This window comes from Stegostoma tigrinum, chromosome 3, assembly GCF_030684315.1.
Source record: "Stegostoma tigrinum isolate sSteTig4 chromosome 3, sSteTig4.hap1, whole genome shotgun sequence".
NCBI lineage: Eukaryota > Metazoa > Chordata > Chondrichthyes > Orectolobiformes > Stegostomatidae > Stegostoma > Stegostoma tigrinum.
In genome coordinates this window covers 118,134,979-118,161,117 of record NC_081356.1, presented here as the reverse complement: position 1 = coordinate 118,161,117, position 26,139 = coordinate 118,134,979, and the positions used below count along the sequence as shown (strand labels likewise).

Sequence of the window (26,139 nt, the reverse complement as noted above, 5' to 3'; positions counted from 1 at the left end):
TTGTAACAGTAACTTTATTCTTCATTAGATAGACCAGTTGTTAAAGGTCAGATTGTAGGTGAGATGAAATGCTTTTACTTTTTACAAGTATTGACAAGATAGAAAATCTTTGAAAGAAACCGAGAGTTCAATCCTCATTTATAAATACCAATAGAAAATAAGTGGGGAGAGATGCGAGTTCCTATTAATACTATTTGGGATATCTAATGTTAAATATTAATGTTTGTCTTAAAAATATAATGAAATAATTGACAAGCCTGTGTTGCTTTTTGATATGCATGGGTCTCCTTTAAGGACTTCCTTAAAGTTACCTTTTTAATCAAACTACCTGCCCTGCTTTTTCTTTAAAAATGAAATATTTGGGACCAGTGGTCAATGTAAGTCTCTGCACAGTGAGATGGTGAGTGTGGGCTTAGTGCAACTTAGAAAAGGCTAGCAAAGTTTTGGATATGTTCACCTTTATGTATCATGGGAAAAGGGGAATGGCCAGTAGGGCATTTGATTTGTAGAGCCTGGTGGTAACAAGACCGTCGACAAGAGTGGTGGCCAGGAAAGAATGCAATCCAATTTAGCTTCTATGCCTGTGATTAATATGAAGAGTTGCTGTCCATTCAATGTGTGCTTTCTCTGAAGGCAGGTCCTGAGTTCATTGTCTGCTGAAGCTTCATCCTGAGCTTCATCTGTTTCGTGATAGATTTTGTCAGCAGTGATTTGTAAGCTTCTTCAATTCTCAGAGCTAAGTCAATGAGGTAGGTCCACAGGTTCAGCCAGAATGGGAATCGAGACCATGCTTATTGGCATTATTCTGAGGAGTGGAATCTAAACCACAAATCATCAGATCAACTCAGCTAACAAGCCCCCTCATAATATTATTAACGAAATGCAAGTTGCAAATCAGGAAAAATTAGTGGACTAAGATTATGCCCTTCAATAATAACAGCATGTGGTGGGTTTAGTATCTCTGGACCAAAAGGAAAAGCCATTTGTAGAGTATACATGAGGAGAGCCTTTTGTTTCTATATTCGATGTTTCACTCATCTTTGAAGCAACACAGTATATTGTTATTCCAGTCACAGAGAAGAATAAACAAAGTTTTGTAATGTCAAAATTAGTTTATTTATTGACACTAGACAAATGCCATTGGCCTGCAGGGTTAATATATGTGCCTAGGGTGCAATTTTATAGTGTCATCTCATTTTAAAGAAGTGATTATAGCTATCAAATTATCCATTTCAATATGGCAAAACACTAGACCAAACAAAGCCTGAGGCTGCAGACTGATTTCTGTTGGTGCATAACATCTGTGGTATCAGCTGGATGTGGATAGATTGCAACACACAAAGACTGTCTAATTAGCAGATATGATTTGTAACAAATCTTATTGTGTTACTGGTTGGCTCCAGACTGAGGGTCGGACTCAGTCAGTTACCTGTATATTGAGAAGAGAAGAATAATTTCAGAGTTCACAGTCAATTGCACACTAATTATCAGATCTGTTTTTCATCCAACAAATGTTGAAGTCAAAGTAGAATAACCACCCTGAATTTGAACCACTTTCATCATATTATTCCGGTATTGGAAGGGTGGACAGCTAAAGTGTCCATCTTGTTACTGTTCAGTTTTAATTTAAAATAACACATTACCAATGAGAAGTCCAGTGTCATAATTACTGAATAAGCCTGGGGCTAATGAAGTAGTTTCAGTCTGCTAAATTCCGAATATAATCTCAATTACAAAGACACTTGTTTTTTATTGTTCACATAGGTGCAATAAATATTTTAGGCAACTTGCAAGTTTGGATGTTTCAAAATAAAAGAAGCTTGACAAGTTTGCAAATGAGGATTGTATTGAGAGATGGATATTAATTTAGTTTATCGCGTGACTTTTTGTGGACCACGTCTCCAAAATTTGTAAGATCGCATTACAGAGTTGGAGAGGAAATTTCCAGAATTTTTCTTGCACTCCTGCATTCTCTGTTGCATCTCCCAGTAATTAGTTTTGTCTTCATGATTAGTGAGAGTGAGGAAATATTAAAGGTTTCAGGACGTTGCTGACTTGTTTGGATGATGTTACCTGCTGGCTTCTCAGCTGGAGAGTTCGGATACCTCACCATCAGAAAAATTCTGCCACATGAAAATGTTATTTCTTCAACTGCCATCAAAAATGCATAAACGACCAGTTTTCTGTAAAATTACCATTCTCATGATTGCTGCTGCACTGCCACTCAAAAGCTTTGCTCTTTTTCACATTTAAGATTTCCTTTGTTGCTGCTTAATTCAACGCATTACACACTTTTTATTTTGTTTACATAGAATGTGGGTGAAGCTGGCTGAGCCAACGTTTATTGCCCATTCCTAGTTGTCCTCGAATAGGTGGCGATGAGCTGCCTTCCTGAACTGCTACAGTCCATTTTGTGTAGGTTTGAACATTTTAAATTGGGACGAAGGGGAATTTCCAGAACTTTGACGCAGAGCAATGAAGGAACAGCAATGATTTCCAAGTCTCGATGACAAGCGGCTTAAAGGGGCACCTGTGGATGGTGGTGTTCCAACATATTAGCTGCCTTTGCTCTTTGAGATGGAAGTTATCATGTGTTTGGAAGGTACTGTCAAAGTATCCTGGGAGCATTTCTGCAGTGCATCTTGCTGCTGTTGCTGAACACCGGCCATAGATGTGATACCAGCCAATGGGCTGCTTTGTCCTGAATGGTGTTAAGCTTCTTGCTCTATGTTGAAACTGTACTCATCCAGGCTCGTGTGAAGTATTGCATCAAATTTCTGAATTGTGCCTTTTAGACAGGCTACATTTTTGCATTGGGACATACTGTGACCATAAGGGCTCTATACAAATGTACTTCTTTCCTTCCTTCAGTGTGTTTATGCCTGACCTGGGGAACGGTGTGGAGAGTGAAGTTAAAATCTAACTCACGCCACATTCAAAAATAACCTAACCTACTTTTCAGTAGCAATATGTACAAATGCATGCATGCACACACACAGTACGAGTTGCTGTGTTGTACCACAAATAGATATTAAAACACAGTTTGCATTTTGTCATAGCTATCAAATAAGAAGACGATCAGTCTGGTTTTGATGGTACGAGCTGAGGAAGAAATGTTGGGTTCTGATGTAGACTGACAACTCATTCAAATTACCTTTCCACTGCTCACATAATACTATTTAAAGTAAATAGGAGTGAGAACTGCGTGTTTTTCAAAGAAGTAATTACCCACTATATCGGTGAAAATCATTATTTTCTGTGTTGAACCTGGATGCGGTTTTCAACCTGCAAGCACTCTAACCCAAGGCAATGACGCCTCCAGCTGAGACAAGTGGCATATATTATTCAAATAAAAATAAAATGCAGTGGATGCTGGAAACCTGAAATAAAAACAGAAAGTGCTTGTGAAACTCTGCTGTGGCAGTATAAATAGAGAGCAAAACAGAGTCAACATTTCAAAACCAGTATGACTGTTCTGAAGAGGTGTCACAACTATATTTCGCTCCCCACAGATGCTGTTGTATCTGCTGGGCTTTTCCAGTATTTTGTGTTTTTATTTGGCTATTTTTATTACTGATTGCGATTTTAGAATATACTTTTTTTCAAGTAGCAATACAGGTTGTAATCTGGTGCACTGCCTTTTTACTATTGTTGTTAACTGAGGAACAACTTAACCCCCTGCCATTAGCTACCCTCGATCCCCTTCCCCTCAGAACCAAACGTACAAGCAACTCCTGGGTCCGAACAGGTTCTGTCGTAGACTCCGTTCACAAGTTGGTTTGTTCATAAATATGGCAATGGTAGAATCTCAACAATGCAGAAAGAGGTTGTTTGGCCCACTGAGTTTGCACCAACTCTCCGAAGAACATCCCACCCAGACTCACTCCCCCCCCCCCCCCCCCCCCCACCACCATAGTCTCAAAATTCCACATTTTCCATGGCCAATCAACCCAACCTGCACAACTTTGGGCTGTGGGAGGAGACTGGAGCACCCAGAGGAAACCTATGCAGAAAGGGGGAGAACATGCACAGTCCATATGAACCATTACCCAAGGATGAAATTGAACCTGGGTTCCTGGCACTGAGAGGCAGCAGTGCTAACCATTATGCCACCGTGCCAACTTCAGAAATATTTGTATGCCAGGCCTCTAGAATTCAAAAATATGTATGGGATTGCATTCATAAGCATGAGCATTTATAAGTTGGGCATTCATAATTCATACTTGTAATTTTCTTCCCCAGTTTTCCAATAAATAGTGTTGAATGGTTCACTATCACTAGCACTAACACCCTGCTGTATCTCAATCTTGGCATCTCTGATGTGTAAATGTAGCAAAGCTAGTGCTATGATGAGTAACTTCTGAACTAATGGACGTGGACCCTGAATTTGATTCACAATGACTGTTCACTACCAGCAGAGGAAGATCCAAATAGTGGTCGGCAATTTAAAAGCACTGTGATAGAAGATCCAAAGTGTTTGAAACATTGATTAGTGGATTATAGTTGAATTGTGCAATATTTTAATCAATGGGTTAATTGGCGTATTTCAAATTTTTTCTGTATCTCAGTGAGGTCATAATCCTTTCCAAACAAACATGATCACCGAAATGACTGCAGTTTCCTTCCCTATGGCTTGTTTTAAATTGCCTGTTGGCAATTCAGGCACATTAACGCAGCCAGATATATCGTCTGTACTTCGTCATTTCTTAATTAGACATAGGTGCTTTGAATTCTCTCCATTCTCCCTGTGTCTGCATAGGTTCCCTCCGGGTGCTCCAGTTTCTATCCATGGTCCAAAGGTTCAGTAGATTGGCAACACAATTGCTCCATAAGGTCCAGGATTGTTCAGGCTCAGTGGATTTGCTACGAGAAACGCAGGGCCATGGGGATAGGGTAGGGTGAGATATCTGGTTGGGATGTTCTTTCGAGGTTTTTTGCAGACCCAAATGACCCAATGACCTCTTATGCACTTTCGGGATTCTACAATTCTATAAGTTATGGTAATTTAAAATAAATCTTGCTTAAGCAAATTTTTAGCCATGACTATGAAAAATAAGTTGTTAAGAAAACCATTTAATCCAATGGTATGGAGAGCAATTATAATGCAGCAGGTAACACAATGTTAAATTGCCAGCATTTGGTACTAATGATCATCATAATTATGTCCCTCAGTCTGAACAGCACATCCCAAGATCAAAAGATAGGTGTTGCTTTCAATTTCTCAGCATGATTCCTCATTCGATCAATTTTCCTGTTGTGATGACTTGCAAATAGCACCAAACATGTACCTAGAGGTCAGACTTCACCTGAGAAAAATCTATGGCATACTTTTGATATGTATTTCTGTCAATGGGTTCAGTAAGTTTCCAAATGTTAGCCACATCTGTTGGAATGATAACCAAGATAGGAAGTGACAGTGAGATTTAGGAATAGCTTAATAATTTGCCACTGTTTATAAATAAACAAGGGAAAGGGAGACCAAAGAAGGTTAGATGGTGTTCTGTGTTAAAATAAAATTGTGCATTCTGTTTGGATGTTATGGATATTATGATTACCCTTCTTAGTTTTGTCTGTTATATTTGCAGCAATTTCTTTGAAGATACCTTTGTGAAAGACACAGAAAATCCAGAACATTTCTCCTTCTAAGCAAACTACGCAGATGTTTTTCTTCTGGTGACTACTATAAAGCGTGAGTGTCCTCTTCTTCTTGGTTTGCATTTGCAAAATCCTTGCTAAGTTGATGGTACCCATTATCTATGATAATGTACACTGTTCCTCTGTAAAGTCACCCACTTCTGATGCTTAGGCACTAATTATATTATGCAATCCCATTTTTCAATCATATGATACTAATGTTCTTCAAGAAAGCCTTGTGTGACTACTAAATTTTAGAAAATGAATAGGTCACAGTACAAATGAGGTCATTTTTCACATTTAATATGAAATAGATTTGCAGATTTTCCCATGAAATGTACTACAATGGAGTCTGACTGACTGAAACATAACAATGAAAACACTTTAATAAGATTTCCATCCATTTAAACAAGACAGCACTAATGGTTCCAGACATGAAGGCTAATTAACCAAGACTCCTGGTCCATATAATGAATTATTGTTATTATTTTACTTTTGCAATTAAATATGATACTTCCTTTTATCAACCAAACTCAGTAGCTATTATATTAAACTATTATTTTGAATAGTACTTACTGGTGAGCGTGTGTGTTAAAAGACAGGAATTAAAATTTATATCATAGAATAGACTCCAGAAGAAGATCTTTAAGTCTATCAGTTCTCATCCTTCCAGGAGACTAATTCTGACATCATATTGTCCTTTTTTGTATGCCTCCAATATCCTGGCATTCATCCACTAATCCATGCGGTCAATTGTTCTTTAGAGGGGCATTTTTTGCTGTCCACCCCAAACTGTTTCAGATGCACGTATCAAAGTGTGAACATTTATGGCCAGCAATAGTACCATTACTTCAGTAACCTCAGACTGAAGGTAAATGTTAATGGATCCACTTTTAGGAAATAAGAGGTTGGAAATTGAGCCAAACAGAGAATGTGGGAAATATGTAGTCCACCGAATTGTGTCTTAATAGAAAAAACGTCAGGTTAATATTTCAGATGTCAACCTGTTGTTATAAATTTCAATTTTGTGGACTTTTTAAAAGAATTAGATGTTATTCTCACAATTTAACCACTGTTTAATTGCAGTACAACTGAGGATATTTACTGTTCTGAGGTTATTGGTTTTCTTTGATTAAATTGTTAGACTTTTGTGCTTTTATAAAAATGCAATAAGGGCAGACATAAGATTGCTGTTTGTGACAATTTAATGCTCCTGTGCCTTTTTTATGAAAAACATAAACAAACAATAATGTCAACAGAAATAAAGATAAACACTTAACATCAAACTATAGTTTAAGCCGTTGAACTTGATTTTTCTGATTTATGTTGGGACCTGAGAGCTGAAATACAAAAAAAGCAAATATATGTTCATGTTTTTCTCAATTAAGTTTAAATGGAATATATTTAACAGTGATGATGTAATATCTGAATTTATTAATTTTCTCTGATCACTTTACTCAATGGAGCTGTATGTGTTTAATTCTGTGCGATAAAAGGATCTTCAGGTTGTACTTATTCCTTATATGTGAGAAGTAATGACAAAACATCACGTTCTCACACTGTTAAAACCAAGGCTGGAGGAGTGCACTCCACCACTTATGAACCACAATAGAAAATAAAATACATTTCCCTGCTATTGAGGTCGTCAATTAAATACTTTCTCAATATCTGATTTTAAATTAAAACAATCCACTAACCGGTTTATCACATACAATGCGACTATCAATTTATTACCAAAACCCAAACTGTTCAATGAATATGGAATAATTGATTAACATACAGAGATGGTAATGCAGATCTATAACTTTTTTACATACACATTTCTGGAAAAGAGAAGAAAAACAAAACAGCTTCCTCTCTCTTGAGAGGATTGCTTTTTCAAAAATAATGGAACTTTTTACCACCAGTATTCTTCAAACTAAAAAGGATAAGTATAGAATGGCCTGAAGTCTGCTCTGAACTGGAGACTAATTCCAACAACATGTTCTGTTTTTTTTTCATTCGGCCTTCTTCTGTCCATGAATAAAAATTTTAACTTCCTCCATCTCCTCCTAGCACTGAAATTTCCTGTCCCTGGAAACATTCCAGTAAATCATTACTGCATGCTCTCAAATAACATCAACAGCTTTCTGATAATGTGACGCTCACATCTGCACATAGTACTCCAGCTGAGGTCTAACAAGTGCCTTGTACTAGTTCAACATCACCTCCATGCTCTAGTTCTCGGTGCCCCTGATAATAAAGTTGAGAATACTGTATGCTGCATCAGCAGCTGTCTCTAATTATACTGACACCTTCAATGATCTGAGCACATATGTACCCAGGTCCCTCTGCTGCTGTACCTCCTTTAATATTTTACCATTTTTTTCTTTTTTTTCCCAATGATTTTATGACCAAAGCGCATCACCCCAAACTTCTCTACATTGAACCTATCTGCAACCTTTCTGTCCACTCCATCAATTTCACGTGTTCTTTTGGAGTTCCATGTTGTCCTGCTTTCTGTTTTGATTTTTGGCAAATTTGGTGTCATCTGCAAATTGAGAAGATTGACGGCACTAATATATGCAAGGAAAAATAAGGGTTGCAATACCAACCTTGGGAAACTTCATAGTTAACCTTCCCATCTGGAAAATATCCATCAACAATTGCTCTATCACACGTCTAGTTCTACATCCATGTAGCTATTGTGATTTTTAATCCATGGTTGACAAATTTCCTCTCAAGTCTGTTAGACTTGTGAATCAAATGTCCAAATGTCTTCTAGAAAACCACGTCTACCACATCAACAGAAGTACTTTCATTGACCCTTCACTGATACATCTTCAAAAAAAACTTCCAGCTAGTTAGTTAGATATGATTTCCTCTTTAGAAACCTGCTGAATCTTGCCAATCACCGCACCTCTTTCCATGTGACTATAATGCTATGCCGAATAATTATTTCTTGAGGTCACCCCACCACTGAGATTAAATTCATTGGCCTTTAATTGCTGGGATTATCCTTATAACATTTAAACAAGGCCATAATGTTTACAATTCTTCTGTCTTCTGGTACCTCTCACAGGTTCAGAGAAGATTGAAAGGTCATAGCTAGTGACCTCATAATTTCTACCCTCACTTCCTGCAAGGTCCTTGAATGTACCGCATCCTATCCCAGTGCCTTATGACACTTAAAGTTTGAAATCTATCCAAGATTTCTTCCGTATTCATTTGGTCCTCTGTCACAATGGCCTGGGCAGCTTCTTCCCCTTTTGTAAAGACATTTGCACAGTATTCTGTTCACATATCTGCTATACTCCCATCCCCATGTTTAATCCCTGTTTGGTCTTAAATTAGCCCTACTCTTCCTATAATCACTCCTCTACTTTTATGTGGCCACAGAAGACTTTGGGATTACACTTTATGTTAGCTGCGAGTCATTTTCTCATAGCTCCTCCTTGCTTCCCTTATTTGCTTTTTCACTTCCTTCCCTAAATCTTCATACTCCTGTCAGTCCTTGATTATATTTCCTTCCTTACACATTTCATAAACACACATGTTCTTTTTAATGTTAATATCTATCTCCTTTGTCACCCAGCAAGTTCTTGGATTTGTTTGTCATACATTAACATGAGAGGAAATTTATCTCAATTGTACCCAAGCTATCTGCTGTTTGAAGGTGGCCCATTGCTCAATTACTATTATGTGCCACCAGCCTCTTATTCCAGTAAATCCTGTCCCATTAAAGTCAGTCCTCCACCAACTGATTTTTCTCAATCTAGATTATAGCATACCATTCTTCAACACCATCCTGAATCTTCTGATCCAATGATCATCATCTCCTATTGACAACCACTGACGCTTGACCCACGCAGCCCATCTCATTTGCAAGAGCAAGCAATGCTTCAGGACTTCACGTTGTGCTTAAATTACAATTTTTACAATCAGGTGATATCTGGAAACAACACTAAAATAAAGATAGCCGCAAGATTAATACCACCTACTGTCAGTTTATAATATGGTAGTTTGACTAACTAATTTTTAATGGATGTTTTTATTTTCATTAAAAGGCTGATGTTTTCTGTACATTTATGGACAGATTTTATATTCACCCATTCTGTGAGCTCACAGAATAATGAAATGATTCAACACAGTATAAAACCATTTTGTCTATCATCTCATTACCAGCTTTTTGGTCAACTGATCTAATTAGTCCTACCTAGGATCATAGGATCCATGCAGTGTGAATAGAGGTCATTTGGGCCACCAAGAATGCACCAGCCCTCTGAAGAGTATCCCACCCATCCTACCCCTATATTTGCCATGGTTAATCCACCCAGCCTACACATCCCTGGATGATACAGGATAATTTAGCAGGGCCTACACATCTTTGGAGTTTGGGAGGAATCCAGAGCACCTGATAGAAACCCTTGCAGACACGTGAAAATCATACAAACTCCATATAGACAGTCACCGGAGGCTGGAATGGAACCCAGATCCCAGCACTGTGAGGCAACAGTACTCGCCACTCCCCACTCTTTCCTCATGACCTTGTTATTAGTTTCCTTCAATTATTTATACAATTGCCTTTCAAATGCTACTCACAAATTTGCTTTCACCTATCATTCACCTCGGAGCATTTATTTTATCACTGGTGACAATTTTTCTTCATTTATTCTTGTCAGAGCAATCCATCATTTGGAACACCACCATCAAATCTCTTTTTAATCTTCTCTGCTATAAAAAAGAGCAGCTTCTGCAATCTCCCACCACCACTGAAGTTCTTAACCCTGGACACCGCTGCTTCCACTCCAAACTAACATTTTACCTAAAGTGTGACATCCAGAGCTGAACAGAATGCTCCAGATAAGTCCTAAACCATAGCGGTATTAGCCTAATTACCTTTATACACCAGGGAGTGAGGGCCCGGTAGTATTATTGATGGACTGTTAGTCCAAAGACGCAGATAATGTTCAAGGTCAGTAGTCACATGTAGGCCAGACCAGGTAAGTTTGGAAGATTTCCCTCCCTAAAGGACATTAGTGAGCCAGATGGGTTTTTCCCAACAATTGACTCATGGTCATCATTAGACTCTTAATTCCAGATATTTATTGAATTCAAATTTCACCATCTGTCACGGTGGGATTTGAACCAGGTGCCTTGAGCATTAGAGACAATAGGAACTGCAGATGCTGGAGAATCCGAGATACCATGGTGTAGAGCTGGATGAACACAGCAGGCCAAACTGCTCCTAAGATGCTGCTTGGCCTGCTGTGTTCATCCAGCTCTAAACCTTGTTATCTCGGATTCTCCAGCATCTGCAGTTCCCATTATCTCTAATGTTCAAGGCACCTGGTTCAAATCCCACCATGTCAGATGGTGAAATTTGAATTCAATAAATATCTGGAATTAAGAGTCTAATGATGACCATGAGTCAATTGTTGGGAAAATCCCATCTGGTTCACTAATGTCCTTCAGGGAAGGAAATCTGCCATCCTTGCCTGGTCTGGCCTACATGTGATTACAGACCTGCAGCAATGTGGTTGACTCTTAACTACCCTCTGGGAAATTAGGAATTGACAATAAATGCTCTCTAGCCAGTGATGCCCTCATCCCATGAACGAATAAAGGTATTCTTCCAAAAATGAAACAAAGGACCTCCTCTTAATTTCAGCAGTTTTTTCAACATTTTCTGTCTTGTTGATATAATTTAGTATAAAACAAGAGTCAAGGTCATCCAGGGGGTAAAATGTAATAGTCTTTTAAAGAAGGAAAGGAAGTAAGACTATTGTAAGAACATTAGAGAAGAGGAAGTGTTATTGCTTTGTAACTGCACTTGGCAACTGTAATGTGCCTCTTGCAGCCTCCACATCATCGTGTGTTGTCTGTATTAGTTTCTTAACAATGAAATTTGTGAGGAAATAAGCTCTCCATTTAGAATTTTAATTTTTGGGATAGGTAGATAACAGCTCATCTGTCAAATGTATGTGATACTCAAGTGAAATTTTCTTCTTTTTTGGAAGCACATTCCAGAAATGGAAAAAAAAAATTGACTTTAATTGAGCCATCATTTCAACAATAGATATTTGTCCATTGTCTGTTGAGATTGGCTTCAATGTCAATAGAAACTGCGGGGTAAATTCAATTCAGCTGTCGCTGAGAACAGAGATTCACTGGGGAAAACAGGACTCAAAACTCGTTTTAATTTCAGGAAAATCAGCAAGATTTCTTTATAATTGTAAATTATGAACCCATTCCATTTTCAATACATGTGCTCAAACAAAGAACTGTGCTTGTGCAAGTGTGCTTCTCTCAATGAGGTATTAAAGTCGGGTAACAGGGTCATAAAACCAGGAATCATCAAAATAACAGGTGAACTTTGCGATGGGGCAGCGTGTCCAAGGGTAGGGTGAAGAACTGTTATTGTTCCTAAGTGTTTTCTGATCTCAAATGTCAGGTTATAAAGAAATACACATTATAATGTCGGTTGAGGATGATGTAAAAAATGCATTTTGCTGAAAGCAACCAAATGTAATTGTAGTCACTGGGACAGAGGAAGAGGAGTAAACAACTGAGGAGTTACACAATGTGGGGAACAGCATACTTTACACTGCTTCTACTCATCTCTTTTCCACAAGAATTTTGACCTTGCGTTCAAGCTTCTTGCCTTGTTATTATTTTGTATAATGTATGTTTCAGAGCTCCCATATACTTTGCTCATGATGAATTAAATGGCCCACTTCTTCATAACAATGGGAACTTTATAACAGAATGTCGATTCCAACAACAGGCCCACTGATAAAGTATAGAATATCAAGAAATCTCAAAGTGCTTTGCAGCAAATGCAAAACTTCTGAAGTCATGGCACTGTTGGCAATGGCTGTGCCAAATCTCTTGATAATTCCATATTATTTTGGAATTTTTTATTTAGCACATTTAGGGTTCAGTTCCCTCGCTGCACATTCTTTTATGAAAACCATAAATAGTTAGGTGCTTTAATGTATGTTTTTCTCCAAACATTAAAATTTTTCCACATATCAGTGTGAAATCTAAGAACAAACAATGGAAGCAGCACAATACATGTGTATTAAAGTCCAATATCGAACAAGTGAAACATAAATTTAGTTACACCTGAACGTCTGGTCTTCCTCGTAGCATTTCTAGGCTTTAGTCATCCTGAGGGAACTAAATTCGGATTAAATATAGCTCACAGGGGATCAAAGTTTCGAAGCTGTTAACAAGAGAACTGAGACTTAGTAGATCTTTGAAACATTACAAATTGAATACATTACATTGTATTTTGACCAAGAAAAACATAAATTATAATGAAGAAAGCTACAGAGTGTTGCCTATAAGTTATTTATGTGTTTTGTTGGCTTTTTTTTTATTGGTTTCACTAATCATTCCGAATTGGCTCTTGTGCTGGTTTCTTTGTGGGTCTCTCATTAACTGTTTTTTTCCCAAGCAATATCTCCCTGCCTATTGTCAACTTATGGTACAGAATTGAGTATTGTTGAAAACAAATAAAGAAAATATTGCAATTTTTGTCACATAAGCATCAGGACATTTCACAAAAGTGCAAATACAATTGGAAAACCATCATTTATTCTACATGCAAGGTGAATGTTAGTCGTTGGAAAGTGGATTCTGATTGGGTAGAGATATTGTCATGGAGAATACACCCATGAATGCTGATTGGCAGTTAATAGCAATGTTTTTTATTAATTTTAGACCGGTCAGGTTGTCTGATTGATCAAGACATTGTCTTGAGAGATTTAGCAGTGAATGACTGATTGCATTTTGTTGAGTTGAAGCAGGCACAATGTTACTTCTGTCTTGAAAGAACACAGCCATGAATGTTAATATGTGCAGGTTCCATTACACTCCATGGGAACGCCTCTACCAACCAGACTCCATTTATCAAAGGGTCAGCACTCCCTTCTTGTGCAGTAGAAACTTCCCTTAAAATGTATAATCTTGTGAAATATCTTGAAGAGTTCTGGGCAAAAAGCTTTGACAAGTACTGTCATTTTTTTTCAACAACACTTCCCTACTCTTTCACCTCTGATATGATGCTGTATTCTTAATCAGGTCAATGCAACATAATGTCAATCGCACGAATGAAATGTGATAAATGAGGAAGCTATGCTAAAAATTATGTTTTTAATATAAAACCAGCATCACATCAATGGCATTTATCTTGTAATTCAAGGTATATGTAAACTCATTTTAAGTGACAGCAGTGGTAGATGCTGGGCAGACACAAGCATACCTATGTTTTAGCCAGCATCACTGTTAATATTATCATTGAGAATGAGCATAAACTTAAATACTAATTAAGATGTATTCTGAGTTCCACACTGCTTTATGCATGGTATAAGTTGTGATCATCACCAGTAGAACTATCTAAGCTGTCTTGGATATCATCACTGTCGCCAAATTTACTCAATAAAAATTAATCAAAGCTGCTGAAACACCACCCCCAGGCCTCCTACCCTCCCTCGACCTCTTCATCTCCAACTGCCGTCGAGACATTAACCGCCTCAACCTCTCCACCCCTCTCGCCCACTCCAACCTCTCCCCCGCAGAACGGGCAGCCCTCTGCTCCCTCTGCTCCAACCCCAACCTCACCATCAAACCCGCAGACAAGGGTGGCGCAGTGGTAGCATGGCGCACTGACCTCTACATCGCCGAGGCCAGACGCCAACTCTCCGACACCACCTCCTACCGCCCCCTCGATCATGACCCCACACCCGAGCACCAAACCATCATCTCCAACACCATTCACGACCTCATCACCTCAGGGGACCTCCCACCCACAGCCTCCAACCTCATTGTTCCCCAACCCCGCACGGCCCGTTTCTATCTCCTTCGCAAAATCCACAAACCTGCCTGCCCTGGTCGACCCATCGTCTCAGCCTGCTCCTGCCCCACCGAACTCATCTCCACCTATCTGGACTCCATTTTCTCCCCTTTGGCCCAGGAACTCCCCACCTACGTCCGTGACACCACACACGCCCTCCACCTCCTCCAGGACTTCCAATTCCCTGGCCCCCAACACCTCATATTCACCATAGACGTCCAGTCCCTGTACACCTGCATTCTGCATGGAGATGGCCTCAAGGCCCTCCGCTTCTTCCTGTCCCGCAGGCCCGACCAGTCCCCCTCCACCGACACTCTCATCCGCCTAGCGGAACTCGTCCTCACACTCAACAACTTCTCTTTTGACTCCTCCCGCTTCCTACAGACTAAGGGGGTGGCCATGGGCACCCGCATGGGCCCCAGCTATGCCTGCCTCTTTGTAGGTTACGTGGAACAGTCCCTCTTCCGCACCTACACAGGCCCCAAACCCCACCTCTTCCTCCGGTACATTGATGACTGTATCGGCGCCGCCCCTTGCTCCCCAGAGGAGCTCGAACAGTTCATCCACTTCACCAACACCGTCCACCCCAACCTTCAGCTCACCTGGGCCATCTCCAGCACATCCCTCACCTTCCTGGACCTCTCAGTCACCATCTCAGGCAACGAGCTAGTTACTGATGTCCATTTCAAGCCCACCGACTCCCACAGTTACCTAGAATACACCTCCTCCCACCCACCCTCCTGCAAAAATTCCATCCCCTATTCCCAATTCGTCCGGCTCCACCGCATCTGCTCCCACGATAAGACATTCCACTCCCGCATATTCCAGATGTCCAAGTTCTTTAAGGACCGCAACTTTCCCCCCACAGTGATCGAGAACGCCCTTGGCCGCGTCTCCCGTATTTCCCGCAACACATCCCTCACACCGCGCCCCAGCCACAACCGCCCCAAGAGGATCACCCTCGTTCTCACACACCACCCTACCAACCTCCGGATACAACGCATTATCCTCCGACACTTCCGCCATTTACAATCCGACCCCACCACCCAAGACATTTTTCCATTCCCTCCCCTGTCTGCTTTCCGGAGAGACCACTCTCTCCGTGACTCCTTTGTTTGCTCCACACTGCCCTCCAACGCCACCACACCCGGCACCTTCCCCTGCAACCGCAGGAAATGCTACGCTTGTCCCCACACCTCCTCCCTCACCCCCATCTCAGGCCCCAAGATGACATTCCACAGTAAGCAGAGGTTCACCTGCACATCTGCCAATGTGGTATACTGCATCCACTGTACCCGGTGCGGCTTCCTCTACATTGGGGAAACCATTCGGAGGCTTGGGGACCGCTTTGCAGAACACCTCCGCTCAGTTCGCAACAAACAACTGCACCTCCCAGTCGCAAACCATTTCCACTCCCCCTCCCATTCTCTAGATGACATGTCCATCATGGGCCTCCTGCACTGCCACAATGATGCCACCCAAAGGTTGCAGGAACAGCAACTCATATTCCGCCTGGGAACCCTGCAGCCCAATGGTATCAATGTGGACTTCACCAGTTTCAAAATCTCCCCTTTCCCTACTGCATCCCTAAACCAGCCCAGTTCGTCCCCTCCCCCCACTGCACCACACAACCAGCCCAGCTCTTCCCCCCCACCCACTGCATCCCAAAACCAGTCCAACCTGTCTCTGCCTCCCTAACCAGTTCTTCCTCTCACCCATCCCTTCCTCCCACCCCAAGCCGCACCCCCAGCTACCTACTAAACTCATCCCACCTCCTTGACCTGTCCGTTTTCCCTGGACTGACCTATCCCCTCCCTACCTCCCCACCTATACTCTCTCCACCTATCTTCTTTACTCTCCATCTTCGGACCGCCTCCCGCTCTCTCCCTATTTATTCCAGTTCCCTCTCCCCATCCCCCTCTCTGATGAAGAGTTTAGGCCCGAAACGTCAGCTTTTGTGCTCCTGAGATGCTGCTTGGCCTGCTGTGTTCATCCAGCCTCACATTTTATTATCTTGGAAAAGGATGTCCGTTAGCACCCTCTCAAAGGGAGATTTGGTCTTGTTGAACAGAATCAATTTTACAGTTATAGTTCTGAGGAAGGGTCACCGAACCCAAAATGTTAACTCCGTTTTCTCCTTCACAGATGCTGCCAAGCCTGCTGAGCTTTTCCAGCAACTTTGCTTTTGGTCCTGAATAGGTATTACATCTTGGGCAACATCTCTGACTCAGGCTTACTGCGCTGCTCCAGCAAAGCTCAGCATAAGTTGGAAGAACAGCACCTCATTTTCCACTTGGGAACCCTGTGGCCTTCAGGACTCAATATTGAGTTCAATAATTATCGGGCTTGAGCACCTTCTACCATGTCCTTACTACAAACTTGACCCACTAGGCCTGGCCAACACATGGGCTGCTATGCAACCAGCCCATTGTCAGCCACAAATTGTACCAATTAGCAAGTATTCATTCCCTCAGGCCCCTTTACACATTCCTTCGCCCAACTGCTGTTCTCTTTTTCTGAGCTTTATCCCCTCCGATTGTTTATTCCTCCCTCTCCCCCTCACCACATCTTCAGCATTTATACCAAGCTTTTCTTGTTACAATCAGTTATGAAGAAGGGTCACTGGGCCCAAAATATCTGCTTTCTTTTCACAGAAGCTGCCAGACCTGCTGAGTTTTCCCAGCAATTTCTGTTTTCATTTCTGACTTCCAGCAAACATAGTTCTTCAGGGATTTTTTTTAGGCTATCACATAGTACTTAATAACGAGATACATTAAAACTGAGTGTCATAATAGTCCCATGTAAGACAACACGTTAGATTTAAGAATGAATACAAAGTTCAGATAGCTGTATGAATCTAGACATGAGCAGAGCAACTGACTCATTGGCTGGCAGTTCACAGGAACAGTCTTGAGATGCTAATGAGCAAAACCTATATCAAGATGTCAGTTACTAATTTCAGGTACTAGTTGCCTTATGCAAAATAAATGTCATTGCACATTGTGTTATTCTGGAACTGTTGTGAGTGAAATCTTTGCATCTTTTGAAGGAAGTTTGCGTGTTTGAAACGACAGAGACATAGAAGGGCAGCAAAATTAGTTCTCACCAGTAGTGGATTCGCCAACTTTAAGTACATTTAAGTCGTCATTGGACAAGCATATGGACGTATATGGAATAGCGTAGGTTAGATGGGCTTAAGATCGGTAAGACAGGTCGGCACAACATCGAGGGCCAAAGGGCCTGTACTGTGCTGTAATGTTCTATGTTCTATGTTCTGTGTTCAAATAAGTAACAAAGACAGGACCTGCCTGATGGCTTCTGTTAGCATCATATTACAGTTCAATTCTCCTGGAGAACATATATACTTATTGAATTATAGCCTAGAATGAGTCAGAGAACAATAAAGCTTTACGCTGATGAAGTGTCGCTGTGAACCATATTGCTTTCATATCAATGTTAAAGAATGGAACAAAATCAGTTTTAAAGTCTGAAGTGAAGCACTAAGGAGTTCACTCCTCCAGTAATTATTACTTCTCTTTGCTCTGTTATTGGGCCTTCTGTCCTGAATTTATTGGATTTTGACTATAACAGCAGTTTAACATAAGCAAAGATGTTTCACTTCACACTGCAAATAAAGTACAAACACATTGTGAGACAAGGCAAGTGAATTAGAAAACGGAAAGAAACAACTTTTTTTGTATAAGCGAAAAACAGATTATTGTAAGTCATTGTGCAACTTCTTATCTATTTACTATATTTATATATGTATTTATGTGTTGATGCGAGTGATCATCTATAGAATGTTAAAGATTTAGTCTTTGCTCCAAGTGTGTCAGCAAGCATTACTGATATCACATACTATTAGAACAAAGAGAAGAAGGAAAAAAGAAAATTACAGAACAGGGACAGGTCCTTTGGCCCTCCAAGCCTGCACAGATCGAGATCCTCTGTCTAAACCTGTCATCTATTTTCTAAGGATCTGTATCCCTTTTCTCCCTGCTCATCCATGTTCCTGTCCAGATACATCTTAAAAGACACTATTGTGTCTGCACCTAACACCTCCGTTGGTAACGCGTTCCAGGCACCCACCACCCTCTGTGCCAAGAACTTTCCACGCATATCTCCCTTAAACTTTCCTCCCCTCACTTTGAACTCATGACCGCTAGTAATTGAGTCCCTCAGTCTGGGAAAAAGCTTCTGGCTATCCATCTTGTCTATACCCCTCAAGATTTTGTAGACCTCAATTGGGTCCCCCCTCAATCTCTGTCTTTCTAATGAAAATAGTCCTAATCTACTCAGCCTTTCTTCATAGTTAGCACCCTCCATACCAGGCAACATCCTGGTGAACCTCCTCTGCACCCTCTCCAAAACATTCACATCCTTTTGGTAATGTGGCGACCAGAACTGTACACAGTACTCTAAATGTGGCCGAACCAAAGTCTTATACAATTGTAACATGACTGTATTCATCAGCACCATTCAGTTACTGCCAGGCTGTTCAGGACAGATGCTAGGAAGCAGTTTTAAATGCTAAAGGGTGGTAGAGATTTGGAACTCTTTTGCACAAACAGCCTCTAAAGTTAGATCAGTTGTTAGTTTTAAACCAAGTGTTTGTTAAGTAAACATATGAAGGGATATGGGCCAAAAGACTTACGCAGTTAGATCACAGATCAGCCATCTCATTAAATGATAGGACAGGCTTGAAGGGATGAATGGCCTCCTCCTGACTCTATGTTCCTAACATACTAGCATTTATCCATTCTCCCACTGGAAGAGATTTCTCCTGTGTCAGCTTACATGTTTGGTGCATCAAAATATGTGTGAAATGACCTTTCTTGATATTTAGTTCGAAGGTGACCTGAATTATAGATATCCTGCCCTCACAAGAGATCAGAAGAAAGTTAATGATTGATGGGAGGTACGCAGTAACAAAGACTAAATTAAGTTTGCATCACTGTAATTCGAAGGCCTCAGCCTGGTTGCATTGCTAGATTTATGGTGCTCTCTAAATGCAAGTTGTTGTTTTTAGTCCATCAGCATGCAAAGCAAGAACTGGAGTTTGATGCGTTCGCTGAGTACAAAAAAAAACAGAATTTGTAAAATGGCCAAATTCATACCAGCCTTTATATTCAACCTTCTTCTAAATATGGAACAGGATATTTGCAGCTGAATGTAATGGTTTTGGGCTTTTCCTCCAGATTCAAAGGCTTAGAACTCTCCTGTCCTTGAGTTCTTGCCATTGGTGAACTCTGGCTTGTTATATCTATCCCATATGAGGATAAGTTATACTGGTCCCAGTTTACTGGTCAAACAGTGAACTCTTGCCTTCCTGGTGTCTGACTGTCTTCTGGCTTGACACTGAAAGCGTCAGAAAAAAGCATTTAACTAGCTTGAGGCATAGGTTATACACCACCATAAAGTTTTATGAAGCAGTAAACAGGTAAGTAAAAGAAACAATGAAAAGGGTTGTATCTTTGACAGGTGCAGCATCAATAATCTTTTCTTGCAAGATTTTAGCAAGGAAAACTGGCTAAAGCAAGCAAAATAAGAGGTAGCACTTTGAGTCACAACATTGTGATGGAGTGAAGTGCAGTGTGGGGTATCAGAGGGCTGTTTTCTGGAATCAGTTCAAAATCAAATTGCCAGTTGTGATTTGGTTTCAAATGCAGCATGTCAAATGAACAAAATGACAATCAATACCAAATCAGAAAGAGTATAATTGGAGAAAGCCAAACAAGCTGGATAATATATGTAAATAGGTCATGAGATACTTTTTTCAGAAGCATTCCAACATCAAGAAAGATGACAGTCAAGCACACTATATATTCAGGAAGTGAAAATGTAGTGAACAAGGTGCATTATTTGATGCCTGGGTTCAGCACAAATTACCCGTGTATTAAAATTAGAATCAGGTTTATTGCCATGTGAATACATAACTCTACAAAATTGTCACTTATTGCACCACCTCTGATACAAAGGTACCGAGGTACAGGATCTTAAGAATAAATTAGAAAAATGACAAAATAAAAATATTCAGTGTTAAGGTCATTCAAGTAGTTCACACCAGGCATCGCCACCAGGCTGTACCAGGCCCTGCCTCCAAAACATGCTGGGACTTCATGTCCAGTCCATTCCAAACTTCGCCTCCAGTCTGCTCTGGACCTCGCCTCCAGTCCACACCAGGTCTTTCTTTCATTTCACACCAATCCTTGCATCCAGAGAAGCATGCAGCTGGCCTCGAGCGTACGAGCTCAGGACTCCTAACACTTCCTACCATACCAGCGCCGCCATCTTGAATTTTATAATTAGGTATTTTGTGACTAGTCCTCGCCTCCAGACTGCTGAGGGCCTCGCCTTCACCTCGCACCTTATACTGCAAAAAGGATACAACCTCACCCCGGATACCAAGCTCCACTGCAGCTGGCAACCCATCGAGTCCCCGCTGTGGGCCTATCACAGCCAGAGTCCCTTGGGTCTCTGCTGTGGGCCTACTGCAGACCTGCTCTGGGCATCAATCGCCACCGTAGCCGATGGCCCACGGAGTTCACAAGTTCAGGCTCCAAGCCGACCAAAGCCAGGAGTCCTCAATCTGGGCACTGCCACCACTTCTGCTGACAATCCTCTGACACCACTCTGGCTTCCCTATGACATCCGAAAGTGTGGTGGTTGGTTGGTTGGCTGAGCTGGTTTGTTATTCCACAGAAGTTTCATTACCCTGCTGGGTAACATCATCAGTGCAGCCTCAGATGAAATGCCTCACTCCGGTTTTCCCTTGTAGTTATCCATGTGGATAAGGAGAACCACCAATTCCACTGGGACAACACCAAAATCGTTGGACAAGCAAAGCAGAGACAGCCACGGGAATTCCTGGAACCCTGGTACTCCATGAAGAAAGCCATCAATCAACACTTAGAACTTGACCCCATATACACTCCAGTACGAAAGAAAACAGGAAGTGAGGCAATCCAGCTCATGGACCCCAGAGTTTAAAAACCAAGGGGGAAAACACACTGATGCTATCTTGGACTTTATAATTGGATTTTATAATGACTAGGGTGGAGTAAAAGCAAGGGAAATCTCATGGACATGTGAAGGAAGCATGAGTGACACTCATACAGTCATGCATGGTATTGAAAAACTCTGGATGGAATTGAGATGGAACTAGTCATCTTCATTGATGTAATATTAAATAAGACCAGAAAACCTGGAGCAGTAAAAGCCTATTTAATCCATCAAGTCTGCTCTGCCATTCAATGAGATTGTGTCCGATCTGATAATACTCAATTCCATTTTTCTGCCTTTTCCCAATCACCTTCAATTCCCTTAAAAATACTTGATGCCTCAGCCTCAACAGCCCCCTGTAGTAAAGAATTCTACAGATTCACAACCCTCTGAGAGACGAAATTGCTCCTTGTCTCTGTCTTAAATGTGCAACGCCTTACTCTGAGATTATGCCCTATCGTTAGAGACTCTCCCATTTAGTCAAACAAATTTTATCTTTAACTAAGGCAGAACAACACACCACTGAACCACATAGCAAAAGAAATCAAATACTTGCAGAGAGCCATTGCAGACTGAACCCTATTTTTCTATTCTTATGTAGCCTTTCAATGTAGTCCTTTCCTCGGCCTCCCCAACTACAAGATGGTGCTGTATTAATTTCAAAGGAACTGTGGGATTTGGGAATTATACCATTATGTCACTCTTCATTAACGGCCGTTGTCAGGAATATAAAGTGCTTTATACATACTCAATATGCTTATATCAGATCTGTTCTCCGTTATTTCCTTTTGTTGTTAGAGGACATGAAATGATAATTCAGTAGAAATAATTTAATTTTGAAAATTCTTTGAAATTTGGGCATAAGTGGTTCAAGTTTATTGGAAAGTATTGCTGTCAAGAGAAGTGACCTTGTTGTGGAGTAAATATATCTGGCTTTTAGTTGCATAGGATGTGGACATCACTGGCACAGCCAGCAATTCTTACCTACCTCCAGTTCTCCAGAGGGTAGGTAAGAGTCAATGACATTGCCGTGGGTCTGGAGTCACATGTAGATCAGTCAGATAAAGGATGACCGATTTCTCCCCGAAACACCATTGGTGAATCAAAGGGGTTATTAACAACAATAGTATTATGATGGCCACTATAAGATGAGCCTTTTAATACAAATTTTTATTCACATCAAGTTTGACCATCTACCATGTTGGAAATCAAACCCCTATCCCCAGATCATTAACCCAGGGTTCTGGATTATTGGTCCAATGACATTAGCACACACACACCCTCTTTCCTTTCATTACCTGCTGATATCCCAATACACTTCAGAACCAATTCTTCTGAAGATTACAGGGAATACAATTTGTAAGCAGCAAGGTCCCACTAAAATAATGTTGGCTCAAGGATAAATATTATCCATGTTTGTTAACAATCCTATTATAAGATGAGAGCCTGTTTTCTGTAGAATCATTTTAGAGCTATTATTACTATACTTGAGAGGTGGATTTGAGAAATTAATAGGATTTTCCTTGGTAGTTTTATTTGGGAAAAGAGAGATCAATATGAAAATGTCAAAGCTATACTGTCACGTATACTCTGTTAAATCAATACAAGTATTATTTGTTTTATCAGTTTGGACATTTAAATAGTGCTTGCAGCCTTGTTTTGATTCTTCCTTCATGATGAAAAAAGGAACATGTCTAAAGACAATCATTTTCCAGGTTTGTTCTTCTGCTCCAGAAGTTGTTGGCTGCTGATTACAAAGGCACTCAGGAAAGCAAATGGGTTGATTCATTTTATAGTCAGGCATTAAAATGCTGCACATATGAAGGAAGTCTGAAAAGCTTACAAGGGCTTTTGCAATAACTAAAATAAAACAAAGAACTGCGATGCTGGAGATCTGAAACAAAAAACAGAATTTGTTGGAGAAACTCAGCAAGTCTAGTAGCATCTGCAGAAAGAAAGCAAAGTTAATGTTTCAAGTGTGATGGCTCATCATCAGAAGAGTTGAGATGAAGAGTCACTGGACTCGAGATAATAACTCTGCTTTCTTTCCTCAAATGCTGCCAACCTACTGAGTTTCCCCAGCAAATTCTACTTTTGTTTCTATACCAACTGCATTGGTGAATGACATTGCATATGAACTTGTGAACTGGTGAGGTTTGGGATGGGGCAATAGCAGAAAGGTATCAGTAAGGTTCAGAAATCTGGTACATGTGATCAGAAACATTACAGAAGGTTTTGGATAACAAAGTGTGAAGCTGGATGAAGCTAGAGTTTACTGCTGATACCATTGTGATTGTTGATCAGCTGTTGAGTGGAGATGCAACAGGAAGTAAGTCATTAGGGCTTCTAGCTCAAGGAAGTCACACAAGAGAGATGCAAGAGTACTGCAGCATGTAACAACATTCTTTACTCTTTACTTGTTTGCTTCAACAGTAACAAAAGGACTTGCAATTACCCAGTGCCTTATTGCAGTCCATAGCATATTGCAAATTCATGTGCACATTTCATTTGAAAATAATATGTGCAATTGTGAAACAGTCCCTTAGTATTCCACTAAAATGTCATTTCAGATTATATATTAAAATCTGCAATAAGGCTGAACCAGCAATCAAATATAATAACAATTGCAGACTGGAGCATCAGTTTAACATCTGACCTGAGGGATGGTGCTTTCCTCAATGTAACAATTTCTCAATACTTCAGTCAAGTTGACGTGTTGAAGCACATAGTTCAGGTGCACATTTCAGCACAGCACTGCCAGACACATTGTCGTTCCACAGATAGTTCACTGGGCCCAGTTGCCTTGTTTAGATAGAAGAAAGCATATGAAAAATGCTGACTAAGATTATAACACAAACTTTCTGTGAAAGAACAGATTAACTGTTCATTTTTTGAATTCAGTATGCCCTTTGTGGAACCTTGCAGGACACAAACTAATGGCCACAAATTCTTATAATTCACCGTAATTACATTTCAAAAGAAATAAAATGAGATTTGGAAGAACAAGCTGGCTGAGCCAGAGAGTTTTTTTTCACAATGCATCATATTTTCAATTTATTGACTGTGAGATGCTCTGGGATAGATTGAGGTTGTGAAAGATAATATATAAATGTAATTTTGTAAGTTTGTTTTTATACTTCTTTGAAGCTTATTTAAAAGAGGTACTGTGCACATAATTTGTAAGTTATTTTTCTTGTGGTACTCTCCTTCCCTATTTGCATTTGAATTTATCTTGGGAATTTTTCACCCAAATCATTCGATCAAAACCCCATGGAGCCAAGTGTATCAGTATTAGTCAAACGAGGAAGGCTTAATATCCTTTCATGTTCAAAGTCTCAGTAACAATGCTTACCATATCAGTGCAACCTCTGAGCTGGGAAAGTAAGTTGCAATGAAGAAATAAGAAACTTACAAATGGATATTGGAAGGGTAGGTGAATTGGGCCAACACTTGGGGCAGAGGACGTGTAACATAATTGTGAGAGTACCCATTGTGATTAGAGGAAAAGAAAAAAACAGCTTGTTATTGAAATGTGATCAGAGATAATGGGAACTGGATGCTGGAGAATCCAAGATAACAAAGTGTGGGGCTGGATGAACACAGCAGGCCAAGCAGCATCTTAGGAGCACAAAAGCTGATGTTTCGGGCCTAGACCCTTCATCAGAGAGGGGGATGGGGAGATGATTCTGAAATAAATAGGGAGGTGGGGAGGCGGACTGAAGATGGATAGAGGAGAAGATATGTGGAGAGGAGAGTATGGGTAGAAAGTTAGGGAGGTGATAGGTCAGTCCGGGGAGGACGGACAGGTCAAGGGGGCAGGATGAGGTTAGTAGGTAGGAAATGGAGGTGTGGCTCCATTGTGTTTAATAATGTAACTACACAATGTGTATTTTCAGAACATATGAATCCATTACAATGTTCATTTCCTTAATTTAATTTAATAAAGTAATTCTAGTCTAACTAATTTTACATTTGAAAGCAAATAAACAATCTTCATGAAAATATGCAATTGACATGATTATAACCAACTGTTCTATGTAAAAAACAAATGAAAATTTGAAGCCTTCCTAATTTTTCATAGGCTTTGAGGTACATTTAGTTTTTGGTCTACTTTGCCTTCCATTCAGTTTACACAAAAGATTCTGTTCTACATTTTTTTTTATTTGGACACCTGGTATAGTTGCTTTCTTTTGGTCTATTTTATGCATCTTCAGTCATAACCTCATATTAACAGGCTGTGCTTTCAGTGTGCATTCCTGGTTAGTTATCTTACATAACTGGCTTTCATGTTGTTTAAGACATCCAGCCTTTCCTGTTTCCATGCCAGTTGCAGCCTTTCTTTTAACTCAAAGGTCTACAAGAAATCTTTGAAATGGTTAATTCAGGTATGACCATGATTATAGAGGTGCTTTTAGTAGAATCCCTACACTGCATATAGAGACCTTTCATCCCATCAGGTTCACACCAACCGTCTGAAGAACATCCCACCCACGCCCACTGCTCCCCAACCTATCCCTGTAACCCTGCTTTTCCCATCTAGTCTGATCATCCCTGGACACCATAGGGTAATTTAGCATGGCCAATCCACCAAACCTATACTTCTTTGGATGAGAGTGGCTTGCTTCAAAACCTTTGACAGACAGTACATATGGTTACCATTGATT

General features: G+C 40.4%; 1 protein-coding gene across 1 annotated transcript in view; it reads left to right on the top strand.

The window, feature by feature from the left end:
• tenm3 (teneurin transmembrane protein 3) overlaps nucleotides 1–26,139 on the top strand; it is a 3,293,451-nt gene that overhangs the window by 753,780 nt on the left and 2,513,532 nt on the right. The window contains exon 3 of the mRNA XM_059644858.1: nucleotides 5,586–5,689. The gene's annotated coding sequence lies outside the window, so the exon portion shown is untranslated. The remainder of the gene's footprint in view (nucleotides 1–5,585; nucleotides 5,690–26,139) is intronic.